Consider the following 17718-nt stretch of genomic DNA (forward strand, 5'->3'; position numbering starts at 1 on the left):
GGTGGTGTCATCTGCATATCCGAGGTTATTGATATTTCTCCCGGCAATCTTGATTCCAGCTTGTGTTTCATCCAGTCCAGTATTTCGCATGATGTACTCTGCACATAAGTTAAATAAGCAGGGTGACACCACGCAGCCTTGACATACTCCTTTCTGGATCTGAAACCAGTTCGTTGTTCCATGTCCAGTTCTAACTGCTGCTTCTTGACCTGCATACAGGTTTCACAGGAGGCAAGTAAGGTGGTCTGATATTCCCATGTCTTTAAGAATTTCCCACAGGTTGCTGTGATTCACACAAAGGCTTTAGTGTAGTCAATGAAGCAGAAATAGAAATTATTAATAAGCTCTAACAAAAAGTTTATTTCCCCTTTAAAACAATTATCTCATTAAAATAACAAGAGCAAAGAAATGACAGCTTTAGTTGCTGATATGGTACAATTTGTGTTTCTAAACTTCATGACCTCAGAATTCTTTTACATTTAAAAGTTAGTGAGGAATCTTAAGAGCTTTTGCTTAAACGGATTATATAAGTACATTTATCATATCAGAAAATAAAACTGAGAAAATTTTGAATATCTACTATTTTAAGGTAATAAACTAACTGTATGTAAACACAATCAAAAATTTTCACTTTAAAATAGCCATATAATTTTTTCTTGGAGAAGAGTGACACTGTTTCCCGTTTTTGGAAATCACTTTAATGTCTAGTTTAACAGAAGATCAGCTAATATTTTAATATGTGTTTCTGCATCAGTCTGTTGCAACATGTTATTTTGAAGTCTGTGAAGAAAAGATGGTCTCACATACACAGCAGATGTATGGCTGGAAAAGGGAAGGAGTATGTTAATAGTCTTTCTTGATAATTGTGCTTTTTCTTTTTTATTATTATACCAAAACTTGATTAGTGGTAGTTTTTACAGGTTATATGCAATTTGAAATCTAAAAACCATACTTTTCATACACAAATGCAGTAAAATTAATTCAGATTACTTTTCAAGATTTTTTAAAATATTTATTTATTTGGTGGGCTTAGTTGCCCCCCGGCATTGTGAGATCTTAGTCCCCCAACCAGAAATCGAATCTGCATGCCCTGCACTGCAAGGCAGATTTTTAACCACTGAACCAGCAAGGCAAGTCCCCCTTGCTTTTTAAGTGGATCTTTCACCTATCAGGCATTTGTAACATCATGCATCGATCATCTGGAAATACTGGCATGTTAAGTTGTGCAGATTTTCCAGATACTGACACATTTCGTTGTACAACATTAAAAGTCCAATCTGTTCAAAAAATAAATAAAAATCAAATCTGTTAATATCATCATTGATCTCATCAGAAAAGTCTATTAAACACTGGGAAGCTGTCAAAACTCATGGTGACAGCTATAAGTCCAATATTTTTTCACCAAAAACCTCTAATTTTATCACTGGTAACAGTTTTCCTCAAAGAGGAAGGCACAATGGTTTATTTTTGAAACTATATCTCCTAAATATCCAAATTTGAATAACCAGAGTTTATCATTCTTTCAAGTAGAAATGGTTACAAGAAAAAAAGTGGTTAGCTTTGCCTGCAACTCACTCACTTAAGTGGTTTTCACTAGAACCATTACTGAACAACTATGCAACAAAAACTACCAGACAACTGCACTCATTTCATAGGCTAGCAAAGCAATGCTCAAAACTCTCCAAGCCAGGCTTCAACAGTACATGAACCAAGAGCTTCCAGATGTTCAAGCTGGGATTTAGAAAAGGCAGAGGAACCAGAGATCAAATTGCCAACATTTGTTGGATCACAGAGAAAGTAAGGGAATTCCAAGAAAACTACTTCTGCTTCATTGACTACACTAAAGCCTTTGACTGTGGATAACAAAAAACTGTGGAAAATTCTTAAAGAGATGGGAATACCAGACCACCTGACCTGCCTTCTGCGAAACCTCTATGTAGGTCAAGAAGCAACAGTTAGAACCAAACATGGAACAATGGACTGGTTCCAAATTGGGAAAGGAGAACATCAAGGCTGTGTATTGTCACCCTGCTTATTTAACTTGTACGTAGAGTACATCATTCAAAATGCTGGGCTTAGATGAACCACAAGCTGGAATCAAGAGAAATATCAATAACCTTAGATATGCAGGTGGCACCAAGAGCCTCTTGTTGAAAGTGAAGAGGAGAGTGAAAAGGCTGACTTAAAACTCAACATTCAAAAAACGAAGGTCATGGCATCTGGTCCCATTACTTCATGGCAAATAGATGGGGAAACGATGGAAAACAATGACAGACTTTATTTTTGGGGGCTCCAAAATCAGCGCAGATGGTGACTGCAGCCATGAAATTAAAAGACACTTGCTCCTTGGAAGGAAATCTATGACAAACCTAGACAGCATATTAGAAAGCAGAGACGTTATTTTGATATTAGAAAGCAGAGACATTATTTTGCCAACAAAGGTCCATCTAGTCAAAGCTATGTTTTTTCCAGTCATCATGTATAGATGTGAGAGCCGAACCATAAAGAAGTCTGAGTACCAAAGAATTCATGCTTTTGAACTGTGGTGTTGGAGAAGACTCTTGAGAGTCCCTTGGACTGCAAGGAGATCAAACCAGTCCATCCTAAAGGAACTCAATCCTGAATATTCATTGGAAAGACTGATGCTGAAGCTCCAATACCTTGGCCACCTGATGCAAAGAGCTGACTCACTGGAAAAGACCATGATGCTGGGAAAGATTGAAGGCAGGAGGAGAAGGGGATGACAGAGGACGAGATGGTTGGATGGCATCACTGACTCAACAGACATGAGTTTGAGCAAGCTTTGGGAGATGGTAAAGGACAGGGAACCCTGGTGTGCGACAGTCCATGGGTTCGCAAAGAGTTGGACGTGACTCAGCTAGTGAACAGCAAATACAACAAAAGTATTCTATGCACACCTGCATTCTATTGCACAGAGTATTTAAAAATGTACACGATAGTAAAGATCTAATTAATCATTTTTTAAATTTTTTTTACTGCTTCATCAAAGGTATTAAATGAAAATCAAAGTTTTGTTTTTGTTTTCTGAGCATCTGTGTTGGTGGAAAAACAACAATCATCACTAGTTAATTTGGTACCACCATGTTGATTCATGCTAAAGCACGAGCAGTTTGACATACACCACTGATTTGGCACCACCAGTGAATACGTCAATAAAACTAAAGTCAAAAAATACCTTAGAACAATTATTAAAATAGGTCTGACTTCTGCCTCTAAATAGTACTGCCTCTAAATCATACTCTCTCACAGTGCCTGCTGAAGGCAAGAACAGAATTTCAACACTGCTGACATCCAGAATATTTCCTAGAGCAGAGTAAATCTAGGTAAGCAAGCCAGAAGCACAGAGATCCAAGTATATAAGGACACCCAACATATGTAGTTATGCTAAATTAATGCAACAATGGTCATCAAAAGACGTCAAGAAAAAACTCCAAAGGGCTTTTCACTCACAATGACAGAGAACTCATTGACATTCTTTTGGAAAAAGAACAAACTGATATGTATGCTGGAGTATATACCCTGTTAGCCCATATTCAGCAAAATCCTAAAGTAAATGTAGCAGTGGCAGCTTTGCCTACCACGTCCCCACTGCCTCAACCCGCTGTCAAGTCGTTCTCCTTCTCAACCTCATCCTTAGCATCTTACACTCTAGGCTCTTCCAGAACAACCTTCTCTCATCAGTGTTGTTCAACCACTAGGAAAGCAAAGACTCTGTGTTCCTCCTTTCTCCCAATCCTCTTTTCCTTTTCTCTAGTTTCAGGTTTAGGTAGCAAAGCATCCAGCTTATGAGATATCTAACTGAAATGGATACAGCAACAAAGTCACTGGCAATAAGTCAGTCCAGGAGCTCTGGACTGAATAAAATGCATTGCACATAAGCTCTTTAAAAGATAAACTAGAACCAGTAGTTCCAGCCAACACCTAGGTTTTGAAGAACATGAACATACCTCGACCCAAAGCTCAGAATTTTAACCAACAGACCAAATTCAGATTGTCAAAGAGGTTTAGTACACAACTCTAGAAACACTGATCTCAGGAGGCAATTTATTCACACCAGTGATCTCAAATATAAATCTGATTTTAGCATTCCAGTTCTTCCACTTACTACCTGTATGATTTCTGGGGGGGTTACATTTAGTATCTCTAAGCACAGGATTTCCATCTGGAAAATGAGGGCAATAATAGCACTTACTTCACAGAGCTGATACACAGTTTGTTTAGGGTATTTAACCCAGTGCTTAATATACAGTAGGCACACACTAAATCACTGCTAACATCAAGACCTCTAAGAGCAATTATTCTTTCTAGTGTGAAGATCAAAATAAAATATACCAATATAGCAGCTGAACCAATGACAAACTAGCAGAAATTTTCCTAAGATTTCAAGCACATATTTATATACCAGTTTGTATATCATAATTATGACTATATTTTCACCATGTTTACTATAATATCCCCTTCTTGGAATGCGACAATCTAGCTCTGGCATCTAAAAATTTAGTGTATCTACTTGTTTAATACTGAGCTTATTACACAGAATTTAAATTGGTCACAAACACTTTCCAGCAGTTACTGCGTTGTGTCAAGGCTAACACGTTAACAAACAACCTGCCTAGGGGAGAAAGTTGTGACATAAGGAAATGAAAAACTATAAACTTTCATAAGGCACAGATTAAGACTTCTAGGGTTCAAGAAAATCCTCTAAAATCTCTCAAGAATAGAAATACAACAAAGCTATTGTGTTCTACTGTATGTTATTCTCTATAATTTTCTATATGCATAAAATATTTCATTAAAAGATGAATGTGTAGAAAGAGAACAGTCTTCAGTAAATTAAAAATAAAACAGAATTAAAAATAAAACTGCAAAATACAGTCCAGGTCTATCTGACAAAGTTTACACATCCAAATGTGACACATTTTAAAAAATAACTTTTGCTTTTCATTTCGACAGTTTACTTGCATTTAAGCAAAATGTAGGACAAAAGCAACACTATTAACTTTTGCCTATTGACTGAGGCAAAAGGCATTCTTTAAATAATCCACATAACTGTCCAAATTCTCCACTTCGTATCATCCAATAAACCACAAAAACACTGAATAATTTAAAAACCATCTGACTCAGGAGAAAAAGATTCTTATCTGTATTTCATGAATGAATATTAAGCACCAACAGTAAGTTAGATGGAATAAAACCATACAAAAAGGAAATAAAGTCCATTTTTACTTCACTTTTTAAATGACAGAGAATAATTTCAATGAGATCAAGTCTCACACTACAGCACGTAAGCTATTACAGGGCACTCTATCAAAAACTACAAGCGGAAATTAAGCTCTGCTTTTCTTTGCATTTTTCATTAAAAGAAATTGGACTTTTCTCTTGCAACTATTTATTTGTAAGTAAGGAGGTAAAATTCTAAAAATGACACAGTTGCTGCTGCAAAGTATGAACAATGAGACTGGGGGTGGTGACAGAGAAAGGGCTACTGCAAGTCCTAACAAAGGCCCGGCACACCGGCCACGGCTAAACCCGGAGTATGAAAGCACTCTTTGTCTTTCCGGTCAATGCAAGGCCATTGAATGGCCCAGTACATAGTAAAGGGGAAAAAAAAAGGCAGGAGAAGAGGGAGGATGGGGAGTTCTGCCACTTCAGGGGATATCTCCTCAGCTGCCTGGCTGCAGGGAGGATCAATTGTGAAGGACACAGAAAAGCTTTCCAAGCATGCACCCAGCCTCTAGTCTGTTAACACAACCCAGAGACGAGGACGTGTGTGCCCCGCCCCCATTACAAATCATCTCATCATCAAGCAGAATTTCTAATACACACTGACCCTTTCAATTTAGTTCATTCAGAAAACTGTAAGGGAGATAAAGTCATTTGGCTTCCAATTTAGATTCCAGTCATGATAACCATCGGAGAAGGCAATGGCACCCCACTCCAGTACTCTTGCCTGGAAAATCCCATGGGTGGAGGAGCCTGGTGGGCTTAGATCCATGGGGTCGCTAAGAGTCGGACATGACTGAGCAACTTCACTTTCACTTTTCACTTTCATGCATTGGAGAAGGAAATGGCAACCCACTCCAGTGTTCTTGCCTGGAGAGTCCCAGGAACGGGGGAGCCTGGTGGGCTGCCGTCTATGGGGTCGCACAGAGTCGGACACAACTGAAGTGGCTTACCGGTAGCAGTAGCAGCATGATAACCGTCTTGCTTCAAGAGACATCAGAAAAGCTTAAATTAAGAAAGACATTTCATTTTTTTGTTGTTCAGATGTTTTTCAAAGGCCAAGTAACCAAAAGAGGTTCCCTAATGAAGACAGCAGTTCGGTGTTTTACTACAAGTTCACAATAGAGATGTCACATTTCAGTACACTATACCTCCTTTGAAAACAGCAAGTCCTCAGGGTGTGGATCAGAACTATTTTCCTCAGTGCCATAATTTAATCAATTGAAGGAAAGTTGGTGAAAGAAGCTGTCGAAGCTTAATTAAATTTGATTGCTAACCCACTGTATAACCATCCATGAACCTAAACTTGGCCCAAGACACCATTTCCTTTAAGGTTCTAAATAAAGAAAAGGCTCATTCTCTAGAATTAAGTATAATGATTAAAAACAAATGTTAATTTGCTTAAAAAACACACACACACACATATATAAGCCCCACATACATACACAAAAGGTTAGTATGTCTTCATTACTGGAAATTTTCATTCAAAACCCCAGTCTATGACTAAGATTTTATATATGCATAAAGCAACACTACATTAGAATTCATTCATGAGGCAAATCAGACTACAAATGCACTTTATTCTGAGGTTATGCAGATTTTGCTTAACTAGAAATTTTGATTGTAATATACTTTAAGAATTATTCAATTCTATCTTTTGAGTTGAAAAAGATATGAAATTACAAAATCATATCTCATCCAAACGAGTCCTGGGAGGTAATCTTATAAAAATGAATATCTAACTAAACAAAGAGAAAAACACTCAAAAATTAAGCAATGTGCTGAAGGTTACACAACTAAATTTCCTTATAATGAAAGGAGAAAATAAAAAGCCAAATTTGTGTACAGTTTACAACTTCATGTTTTACTGAGTTATGATCTGCAAATGAAAAAATCTTCTACTGTTCCAAAGGACCTCTAAACAGTTTTCTGGAAATCACACTGACTTTTGAAATAAAACAATATTTCAGTGAAAATAAAGGGACATTATAAAAACAGAAAACATCAGATAAATTTATTTGACATGTAAAGGAAGAAATTTGTCAGAACGTTTTACCATCTTAACTGTCTCCTGAGAAACCTGTGTGCAGGTCAAGAAGCAACAGTTAGAACCGAACAACTGACTGAATGGAACAACTGACTGACTGAAAATTGGGAAAGCAGTATGGCAAGGCTGTATATTGTTACCCTGATTGTTTAATTAATATGCAGAGTACATCACGTGAAATGCCAGGCTGGATAAATCACAAGATGGAATCAAGACTGCCAATAGAAATATCAACAACCTCAGCAATGCAAATGATATCATTCTAATGGCAGAAAGTGAGGAGGAACTAGAGAGCCTCTTGAGGAAGGTAAAAGGGGAGAGGGAAAAAGCTGGCTTAAAACTCAATATTCAAAAGACTAAGATCATGGCAACTGGTCCCATCATTTCACAGGAAAAAGTGGAAACGGTGACAGATTTTCTTTTCTTGGGCTCTAAAATCACTGCAGATGGTTGACTGCAGCCATGAAATTAAATGATGCTTGCTCCTTGGAAGGAAAGCTATGACAAACCTAGAGAGCACATTAAAAAGCAGAGACATTACTTTGCCAACAAAGGTCCAGATAGTCAAAAACTACTGGTTTTTCCAGTGGTCGTGTATGGATGTGAGAGCTGGACCAAAAAGCAGGCTGAGTGCCAAAGAATTGATGCTTTTGAACTGTGGTGCTAGAGAAGACTCTTCAGAGTCCCTTGGACTGCAAGATCAAACCAATCAATTCTAAAAGAAATCAACCCGGACTAGTCACTGGAAGGGCTAATGCTGAAGCTCCAATACTTTGACCACCTGATGTGAAAAGCCAAGTCATTGGAAAAGACCTGATGCTGGGAAAGATGGAAGGCAAAAGGAGAAAGTGGCACAAACGATGAAACGGTCAGATAGCATCACCGACTCAACGGATACGAATTTGAACAAACTCCGGAAGACAGTGAAGGACAGGGGAACCTGGCATGCTGCATGCAGTCCACGGAGTCACAAAGAGTTGAACACAACTTAGCAACTGAACAACGACAACGAAGGAGAAATAAATATCATGTACTTTGAAAACAGGACGAAAAACTTTTTAAAACAGTGACCGTGTAATCTTAAAACTAGTCATAGTTAAGAGCACAGGGAGTTACATTCATACATAGAGCTGTAGTTCCCTGGGCTACTGACTTGTTTTAAGACCATGTGATCTTTAGTTTTAAAATGTTAGATGGTAAAAAGGACACAAAGCAGGGAGTACTAGCACAGAAGGATGTAAGGTGGCAAAGTACCTTCCATCATCTTACCTTTTTCTCCTAAAGGTAACCACTGTCAAGTTTCTTATACATCTTTCCAGAAATTTTCTAAACAAATACATAATCCTTTTTAACTCCTAAAAATTGCTTCTAAAATTAATCACTGGGATTGTGCTAAAATTACCTAAAATGTCAGGGAATTCCCTGGCAGTCCAGTGGTTAGGACTCCATGCTTTCATTGGACCTGGGCTGGATCCTGATCAGGAAATTAAGATCCTGCACACCACAAGACCAGCCAAAGAAGTTTTCTTTTTTTTTTTTTTAACTTATCTGAAATATCAGATTGCTACAGGCTTAAGAAAGAACAAAATTTCTAAATATTGGTCATTTACATTATGAAAACATAATGATGAAGATGGTTAGAGAAAGTTATAAAATAGACAAAACAAATGTATGAAGTGTTAACAGAACGATTAGATCTAATATTCTGTTAAAGACCATTTTTAACGTTTAATTTCACACAATGGAGCCAATGAAAGTATAAATGGTCAAATATATGACCTGAATATTCAATTTTCCACTTGGCCTTATGAAACAACTTTTACTTCAACCCAGTTAGGAGGGGGAACTTCGAGCTTCTTTTACAGTGGGTCCCAACTATAATAAACATGTACACGTTAGGCATTTGCTGCTTTCCAAACTTTGCGCTATCACTAGGAAGCGCAATCATGAGACACAAAGGTTTTGATGAAAACAGTTTGTGAGCTACAGGTTCCTTTCCTCACTGCTCACATATCAAAATTATCTGATACTGCAGTTACACTGACCATGCTTGAAGTTGCCCTCTTTACAGTTCTGACCCACAAGTATGTAACTTAAACCCGGACTGTTCCAAGTGACAAAACGTCACACTGCCTGCAAATCGTGTCCTCCCGAGAGGCCCCGCGCAAACACGGCCACTTCCCATCGCAGCCCTACCATCTACCCTGACAGCAGGTCACTCCCGCTGCTCAGTGACGAAGGCACTGACATCTGCGCAGAAGCCCCATGAAGCGGCAGCAAGCAATTCTAACTTCTCCTCCCTCAGCCTACACGTCACTTATGTTTCACAACCAGACAGAAAACGAGAAAGGCCCACTATGCCTAAAATATGACATTCAACTACGATTCTTGAATTGTCAATTTTTTTCAACAAAACCACTACTTCAAAATACGCTGTGAAAGCTAAGTGGCCACTGATTCTTTTATGCATGTCATATTACAAACGTATTACCAAAACTTTGTAAGACAAAATCTTTACCCAGAATTCTATCTCCCCACATCACTCCAACACTCCTATTTTCTTCCAGACCTGTCTCCTACCTATGCATTTTCTTAAAAAGCTAATACAGTGTACATACAATGCCTACCTTTTACTCATTAAATCATGTATTTTACTAGTACAACCGTCCCTAAGTACCTGTGATGAATTGGTTCCAGGACCCCCTACAGACACCATAATCCATACATGCTCAAGTCTTTTATATAAAATGGTGCAGTATCTGCATCCTCCAATATACTCTAAATCATCCACAGGCCGTTTATAATATCAATACAGTGAAAGTGCTAGTAAAGAGCAGTAAATGCTATGTATATAGCTGCCAGAGTGGGGCAAATTCAAGTATTGCTTTTGGAACTTCTTGGAATTTTTTTCCTGAATATTTTCCATCTGTGGTTGGTTCAATCAGTAGACACGGAAGCCACAGAATCAGAGCATCAACTGTATCCATCACCACATTTCAAAAATAACTGCATTATAAAATACATGTTTTGTTGACATTTCTTAAATTTAAGACTATAAAATAGAAATTAAAAATCACTCAATAACAAGCCAATGACAATCACCATTAACAATTCAGTACACTTCCTTCCAGTTCTAAAAATTAACTGATTTCAATTCTGTATTGCTGATGAAACTGACAGAATATGGAATTTCCCTGTAATGACCTGAACTAACTTTGGCCCTAGTCAGGGTATTAGTCCAAAGTATCATGCCGATTTTGAAGTCTGTGCTCGTCATTTGTACATCTTCAAGACTGCAATCCCTAGCATGTAGCAGTCAGGAATAACTTCCCAAAGGCAAAGAACACCACTTTTCAAGCCTATTGAATTGAAAGAAAATTAGTTTCTACCAAACCAGAAGAATAACTCTATTCATCCTTTCATACAAATGATATACAAGTCTTGGCAAAGACTGAAACTCCTTCTTAAAAAAAAAAGTCACAAAAATCATACCAAGTTATTTTGTTTCTCAAGGGACTAAGCGTAGGTAGAAGACAAAATTGAAACTTGGAAAAACTGATGAGATTTTAAAACACAATTCTAAGACTAGAGTCAAAATATCAAGAGATATATTCCTCTTTATCATTGCTTCCTTGTTGGTGTGTACTCTACTTGTGACTCTAATGTAAAACAAAAAATGTTACCCCTTTCACAGATCTTGACCTGATCATTTAAGTCTGCTATGGAGCCCAGAACTCCTTAACAGATTTAAATACTAAGGACTCTTGAGAGTCCCTTGGACAACAAGGAAATGAAACCAGTCAATCCTAAAGGAAATCAACCCTGAATATTCACTGGAAGGATTGCTGCTGAAGCGCCAATACTTTGGTTACCTGATATGAAGAGCTGACTCATAGGAAAAGACCCTGATGCTGGGAAAGATCGAAGGCAGGAGAAGGGGACGACAGAGGATGAGTTGGTTGGATGGCATCACAGACTAAATGGACATGAGTTTGAGCAAGCTCCAGGAGATGGTGAAGGTCAGGGAAGCCTGGCTTGCTGCAGTCCATGGGGTCACGAAGAGTCGGACATGAATGAGCAACTCAACAACAATGGAGTCCAGGAAAAAGTCACCACGGGCTACCCACAACTCACCTCAAAGTGCCTCCAGGCCAGCTGTGAGCTGCCCACTCCACCATATGCTCTCAACTTTCCCTGCTCTATGACCTAGGACACTACCTCCTCCCACCTCCATTTTGGCCCGACTCCTTAGATCCTCTTTGCTACTCCCCTCTTACTGACAACAGGCTTTCTCAGTAGCTCAGATGGTAAAGAATCTGCCTGCAACGAGGGAGACCCAGGTTCAATCCCTGGGTCAGGAAGATCCCCTGGAGAAGGGAATGGCTACCCACTCGTACAGTCCATGGGACCGCAAAGAATCAGACGCAGTTGAGTGACCAACACTAACTGACAACACCCTACTTGAGCTTCAGTCTCATCTACCACACCATCAGAAAAGAACACGTAAGACAAATTTGGGGTTCTGTGGGTCAAAATCCACTACTCATCTGGTTTTCCCCAACCAAGGGATGAAAAGCAGATATAGTAAGACACTCTTTAGTGTACAGAAAGCTCAAGTGCAATGCGGAGATACAGAGAAGGGAATAAATACTCCCAGTTCTGTAAGACTTATTATTCATTCATCCAACAAATATTAATTAAGAACCTACTTCTGTCTAGACGTCAATTTTAGGAACAGGAGATCAAGTGATTAACAACACAAAGTTCACACATTCTTGGAGCTTATATATAACCAGTTAACAGGATGTCAACATCTCAATAACTCACACCTTCAATCCGTGGCTTTAATTTTCATATATCCAAATACTAAACAAAAGTCACAAAATAGTCTACCAGCAAAATATTCACAGTATTTAAATTCTGGAAAAAAAATAAATAAATAGATTTTTCCATTTAGAGGCTATCAAATCACCATCTCAGTTGAAACGTGATACTCATCTATCCTAAGTTAGCAAAGGAGATCACAAAGTAGTCTGCAAGGAATTAACCAAAAATGCAGAAAGTAATCACTAAATGCTCATCTGTGCAAGGCATTATGCTACAGAACACAGACTTATCCTCAAACAGCTTACCGTGTGGCTAAGTAATACGTGTAAATAACAAATAACTACTCAAGAGGTTTTTTGAGGAATGCCAATCAGTGATGTCACTGACTGTAGAAATTCAGAAAACAAGTATTTGTGGACTGGAATGATCAGGAACCATTCTACAAGAAACAAAAGGACTGATATGGATTGTAGAGGAAGATTAAGACTGAGAAGTGAAAGACCAAGAGGCATTCTAGTTAAGGGAAACAAGAACGTACCTGGAATAGTCTATGGCTACACAGAGTGACCAGCATGGGCAGTGCAAGTACAGAGGAGGTCCACACAAGATTAGAAAGTCATGTGACGTCAGAGCTAGAAAGGACTCCAATCCTACCATGTCTTTCCACAGATGAGAAGAGTAAATCTCAGGAAAAACACCAAATAAGGTCGCAAAGGCGATGGCAAAGCCAAGATGATAGTCCAGGTTCTGCTGATGCTTAGGACTGAAAGCTATCATCTCCTTACTGAGTCTGAGTCAACTGCAAAATGTTCCAAGAGAAATATGCAGCAGGCAACCAGGCAAAGGTCCAAGAGAAGAAATAGTATGGATCTGTCATCTAAGGGTAAGGCTTCAAGTTACAGAAGCAGATGCTATCCCAAAGAAGTGTAGCGAAGATAATGGGACCCAAAGACCAAATCTGAGAAACCATATGGTGGTTGAAGCACTATCCCCACCGTACGCCTCAGCCTGCAGAAGGGACAGTGCTGCCATTTTCACATTACTGGACCTAAAACAGTGTCACTGTGACAAGCAGGCTACAATGCTTCCTCTCCTCCAAGCAGTAAGTCCATAAGACAACCTCTGTCCTAGACAGACAGTGTCCCAGGTTCTGCCGGTGACTTAATCTGTTCAACACAAAGAAAGTACAAAGGACAAAAAGCAGCCTGTGTTGCAATGTGAGGGAATTCACGTAATCATACTCATTTCCCTTCAAAATTCTAAGCAAGAGAGAATGAAGGAGATGACAGGGGGGGAAAAATGTCAGCTTTACGACTGATAAAAGCTAGACTAGAAAATTCAGCTTGTGCCCAAGAACAAAATGGACTTCCTACTGCATCTGACAGAAGACCTTGGTCTGAGGACCCTTGGGTCAGAAGAACAGACATTTATCTAGTCAACTATCCAGCAGAATAAAGAGTATGCAAGAGAAGAAAATACTGGGGTCAAGACCGTCAAATCATTAACCCTTTTCTCACCTGAGCCTAAAGAGAAGGTTTCTGACCAACAGAACCCAAAATACACTCCTTCAGGTTCTAAGAATTGACTTGATAAGGGAATCAGTTTAATGGCTACTGATTTCTATCAAGGTACTGGTTCTCAACCACAGGCACACATTAGAAACATCTGTAGAGCTTTCAAAACCCCTCAATGCTCAGGTTCCACTCTAGAACTAAATCAGAACTAAATCTAAAAGTGATATTCAGAGTTTTAACTGTTTCAAAGTAATTCCAACGTGCAGCCAAGGCTAAGAACAACTAAAGCAAAACAACAGCAGAAAACCGAATGGTACAGAGTCAAGTTTCTGAATCGATGATGAGGAACTTGGAAACATCAAGTAGAAACCAACCTTTCAACACTTTGCAGTTAAAAAAGCAAAGCAAAACAAAAACGCTGAAATGCTCAAATATACTTGAGCAAAATGCCACTCAAGTAGCAGCAACCTGAGAAAGGTACTTTTCATGTAGAGAAGTTCTGAACAGGTTATGGGCACAAGAGAAGGATTCAGCAGCAGAGTCAAGAACATGCATGTGAAAGAGAGGAAGGCCGAGGCAAGCAACCAGTGGTAGCTCAGCAAAGCTCAAGCAGGAACCCTGACAGAGAAAGGGAATGGAAACAGGGCCAAAAGATGATGATGGGGGAGCTCTGTAAAAGAAAGGGTAACTACCAAAGGAATCTTAGCATGATAGAAACAGAGGAGTATTTTCATGAAAAACTAGGAAGTAAAATGAGAACACATTTCCTTATCTGACATTCCCACTGCTTTACTCTCCTCAGCTAAGTCAAGGAAATTATCTGTATAAGCAAGAAATAGAGGAAGAACTATGGAGAAGAAGCTAAAAACCATGGCATGTAAAATGTCAATGTACAAAACAAGAGGGGGAGGAAGAGATGTTGCAAAGTCGCCTTCCTTTGCTGAGCTCTCTACCACTGACTGCCCAGGCACATCTATTTTTTTTTCTTGTTTTAAATAATTAGGTATGGGCACCCTTCCATCTATGGTTATTCTCATTTCTCATTTTGTAGCAAAAATAATCAAAGATATCAACTCCACTACTCTAAACTTTGGCACCACCCACAAACGTCTGTGGTAGAAATGAAAAAACAGGCTGTGGATCCTAGACCAAACTAGTTGAGAAGCATGCACTCAGAGCATACATAAAATGAGCGTTTTAGCAGTCACTGTCAGAGTTAGGATGAAGTTAATATCCCTTAGCATCCATAAATTATTTTTAATAATTTTAATTATTTTTAATTACATAAAGCTTAGAACCTTACACACACTTTCAATGCCTCTTATGCTAAAAAAAACTTTAACTTTTTTAAAACTTTAAATCAATTTTTAAGATATTACAGCAATGAAAATGAAATACAGCTATATACAACTGCTATGAACCTCAGTGTTGACTAAAAGAAACCAGACACAGACATTGTGTTTACACTCATAAAAACTTCAAAACCTGATGAAAATAATCTATGCTGTTGGAAGTAGGTAAGTGGGAGCAGAGTAGAAGGGAAGCTGGGGGTGGAGGGTAGTCTTCATGATTCTTGTAATATTCTATTGCTTGATATTCTATACTGGTGCTTGCAGTATGAGAAAATTTACTGTGATATTGACTTACAACTGGTTTATCTGTTTGCAACAGATAAACTTCACCTATGCAGAAATACAATTCTGCCACTATAACAAAATTAAAAGTGAAAGTCACTCAGGTGTGTCTGACTCTGCGACCCCATGGACTGGGGGCAGCCTTACAGTCAAGTATGGCCGAGTTTCTAAACCTCATGTGTAAAGTGGAGTTGCTGTGAAGAGTAAACATATTAAACCCTTACACTATAGCTGGCATAGAGTTTCAGGGCTCAATAAATGTTACCTTCTGTGGAGGAAGTCCTTTAGTAACTACTTTCTAAATATACCACATTCATTTTTTCTTGTACACCTTAGTCTCAGCTCCATCATCTAGCCCCTCCATACTCCCCTAAGTTCTAACCATTCTCAGACCAAGTAAATCCTTCCTCTTGACAAACTATTTTATGACTACTCTCACCTTCAAGTTTCCCTTTCCTCAGATCAACTGTATTTATTGACTACATACACAAAAAACAGCAATGTATTTTATTGTTACAAATGTATATACTTAAGTTTTATTTATACCTTAGAAGAATAGTATTTAATTTCCCCCATGTGTTCCACAGTGCCTGAGAGAGAAGCTGAAACAACCTAACTACAGTTCACAACTTTTAGTCTGTCACACAGATGACTAACAACAGAAGTACTGTAGTCGGATACCCCTACAATCTTCTAAATAGTCCAAATACTTGAGTGATCAATGAAACTAATCCATCACTTCAAACACCTACTCCAATGCTCCACCCAAGAGTCAGGTGAGAAGCATGAAAAAAGGAGGGAAAGTTTCACATTTTAAAGCTGAAGCTCAATAGTAACATGCACCTATGCTATAAAAACCAAGGCCAGGGCTTTCCTGACGGTTCAGTGATTAAGACTGTGTAATTCCACTACAGGGGGCTCAGGTTCAATCCCTAGTCGGGGAACTAAGATCCCACATGCCACACAGTGCAGCCAAAAAATAAATTTTTAAAAAACCCACAAAAGTTAATTGTTCCACCTTAGTCTGCTCCTTGGATGAAGAAGAATGCTGAAAGTAAGACAGAGAGGGGTGGCTGGCACTTTAGAAAAAAGAGCCCCTCAGCACTGGCAGGGTACTGGTGAAAGAATTACATAATCAAACACTCAAGAGTTAACAACAGACATTACTGAGCGCTTCCTGCAGGGCTCCATACTGAGCATGCAAATACACTTGCCATTTAAGACTCAAAACAATTTGTGAAGTAAGTGCTATTATTAAACCAATTTTACAAATTAGGAAGGTGGGGAACAGAGAAGTTAAGGGACTTTCCCAAGATCACACAGCTAGAGCAGAGACTCCACCCAGGTCACCTGAGCTCCAGTGAAACCTAATGGTCACCATCCTCTATTTCCCCTCCAGCATGAATTCATGTATGTATAAACAATGAACTTAACAAGTAGACAGAACTTTAAAGCCATATATATCTAAACTTGAAAGAATAAAGGAAATTAGGTGAGCTCAATAGAGTATTTCCTGCAAAACATTATAGGAAAATTCCTTTACGTCAAAGAATAAATTGTAATTACTAATTAAAAACAAAATCATGTAAATATTTTAAGGGACCAAATAATTTCTATTTTCCCATACAATGGAAACCAAAAATCTAAATGACTAATTCAAGCCATGTAACTTATTTTCCTGTTGATCTTTGATCTGTTCATCTTTTCCTGTTGATCTGTTTCAGTTATGAACTAAAAGGTAAAAGAGAATCACATTTTTTGGAATGTCATAAATTAATTTGAAAATTAGTTACAAGTTTAAACTTGCTGCTTTTTAAATAATCATCTCATTACTTAATAAGCTTTCACATACCTAATGTTTCGATTGTTTCTACAGTTAGCACACAGATACAGAACAAATTCCTGCCAGGTCAAACAACAGACTTTTTTCAGTTTGGGCTAATTCAAGTTCAACTGTGATTCAATTACTACAGTCCAGGCCAATAATACTGAGCATTTTCATGGAAGAAAATAACACAATTCAAACGTGCGAAAAACTTCTTCACACTGCATTTAACACATCAGCTGGGGGCTTAGTCTGCCAGTTTGCATTACACATGTGAATAATGTGTAATTGCATTTACACTAGTAGCAATGCTGAGTTTAAAGTAACTATAGATTCAGACTCAGGCAAGATATAAAACATGATGATTTTGGGGACTGGGTATTTTATTTACAAGCCAGGACCATGTATGCAGGCAAAACTGCTGCTGCTGCTGCTAAGTCGCTTCAGTCGTGTCCGACTCTGTGCGACCCCATAGATGGCAGGCCACCAGGCTCCCCCGTTCCTGGGATTCTCCAGGCAAGAACACTGGAGTGGGTTGCCATTTCCTTCTCTAATGCATGAAAGTGAAAAGTGAAAGTGAAGTCGCTCAGTCGTGTCCGACTCTTCGCGACCCCATGGACTGCAGCC

The sequence above is a fragment of the Bison bison genome, unplaced genomic scaffold (genome assembly GCF_000754665.1).
Source record: "Bison bison bison isolate TAMUID 2011002044 unplaced genomic scaffold, Bison_UMD1.0 scf7180017864516, whole genome shotgun sequence".
Lineage (NCBI taxonomy): Eukaryota > Metazoa > Chordata > Mammalia > Artiodactyla > Bovidae > Bison > Bison bison.